A 2,216-nucleotide genomic window follows, 5' to 3' on the forward strand; every position below is an offset into this window, starting at 1 on the left:
GGAGGGAACCATAGAGGGGGGACACAAAGTGAATAAAGTGTAATTAATAAAAAAATTAAAAATAATAATGATAAATAAATAATCCTGTAAGAAAAGGTTATTATTTACTAACCTCCCACTTGGCTACTTACAATGCCGAAAAGACAGGATGAAATGGTTGCAGCATGGAGAAATCTGAACAGGTAGGAGGATCAGGGGAGTCTGTGTGCTGCTGGTAGGTTTCTCTCTTACAGAATCAAAATGGGAATTTTATCTCCTGTCCTGTTTTGTAAATAGTTCCCTTTTTATTTCCAAAGACAATCTCATGTTTTATAACTTTTGTTGTGTGGGGCTGCGAATCACAATGGTAGTGCTACGGTAAGTGCAACCTTAAATAGAATAATAATGATTATAACATAAATTTCTAAATGAAGGAAATATACTGCTTAGGCTCCTGTAAGAAACATGACACTTTCCAAATAAATATTCGTACTTAACTTCTTTTTTAAAAAGATGGGTGAAATAACGGTGGTGACTAAGACCATAGGGATCACTTTTTAATTTCAATAATGTCTTAATTTTTTTTTCTGTTGCTAAGATAAAATGTCCCAACAAAAGCGAGTTAAGAGAGGGTTTATTTTGGCTCACACGTCCAGGTATAGTCCACCATGATGGGACATCATGACGGCATGAGGGTGAGGAAGCTGATCACATAGCATCCACATCATGAGTGCTTGCTGTTCAACTCCTGTCTTTATTTGTACAGCCAGGAGACTGTCCCAGGCCTGGAACTGCAGCAGGTGGGGCTCCAGCCTACATGATTACCATGAGGATAATTTCTCACCAGCCAGAGGGTCTCCCAGGCAGTCCCAGATTCTCCAGTTGACAGTTAGCCATCACAAAGATACACTTGTAAATGCTGTGCAGTGAGGCTAGAAAGACAGCTCAGCCTGTAAACTCCTTGCTGCAAGGAAATGTGGACCTGGGCTTGATCCCTAAAACCTTCATACAAAGCCAGGAGTGGGCATGCACATGGAACTAGGGAGGCATAGACAGATCCCCGGGGCTCACTATCCACCCAACCTCACTCACTCAGTGAAGCTCAAGACAGGTGGCTCTGGAAAAATGACCTCTTGACATACATGATGTTGACCTCTTGACATACATGTGCCCCTGAACATATATGTACTCAGAAATACACAAAATAAATAAATAAGATGTATGTGGCTTTAGGTCTTCGATAAATGTGAGCTTTCCTTTCTCTTGCACATTTACAACTGAATGAAAAACATACATGTAGGACACAGAGGAAGGTCACAATCGAGTGGTTTCATTGAGAAAAATGGAAAGATTGTTGCAGCTTCTATGTATGATTTTAATATGCTTACCGATTTTTCATTTCATAATCAAGCTGTTCCCTCCTAAGAGAGAAGCTTATCCTAGCATGGCTTTCATAAGCAGCTCACATTTGCCAGCTCAGCTCCCCAGGACTTTCTGGAATAACCCACAGCAACTTTCTTCATACCAATTGCACGTCTGACTCAAAACATGTTTTGGGTTTTGTCTTTCTTAGCAGTACCAATACTGTGTGATTAACCAAATATCGTTAATCAAGCATCTCAGCCATGTGATAAATACCTCACATTATCTGCCACACAATCCTACTTGTAAAATGAAATAGAATAAGAAGGGCAGGTGCATACCCGGTATGAGCTCCCAAGAAAATAAACATTCTATGTACTGTAACTTTAATGCTGTAGGAACATTGTTTAATTAACAATGGAACAATGAAATGATAGAGCCTAATCTTTGCCCTTGGAATTAACTGCATCAGTCTGAGGCACATTCTTTGGAGGCTCTGAACAGTCTCAGAACTTTCATTATTCCATCTGAGATGGGAAGGAGAGGTACTGGGGGAGGAAGTGGCCTGGGAGAGAGGAAGGTGGCTCTTTAGGATAGATAATGAACACCTGCTGTGTGTGCACCCTGGGTCTCTCCTAAGTGCTGACATCAGCAAGCACTCCAAGGAGATGAGAAACTGGTGATCTGGTAAAATGCAGCCTCAGCTAAAGGTCATAGGAAATTGTCCCGGAAACCCTGGGGATGTTTCAGAGTGGGAGCTAAAGAGAGGGGGGCTGCTCGTTAGAAATTGTACTTAAGCACCCTCGTCACTTTATCAGGGAAATTGTTCATTTGTGTGAGAATTTGACCTCTGTCATTCTGCCAAGTAGGCTAAG

Source organism: Meriones unguiculatus, chromosome 5 (assembly GCF_030254825.1).
Source record: "Meriones unguiculatus strain TT.TT164.6M chromosome 5, Bangor_MerUng_6.1, whole genome shotgun sequence".
Classification (NCBI taxonomy): Eukaryota; Metazoa; Chordata; class Mammalia; order Rodentia; family Muridae; genus Meriones; species Meriones unguiculatus.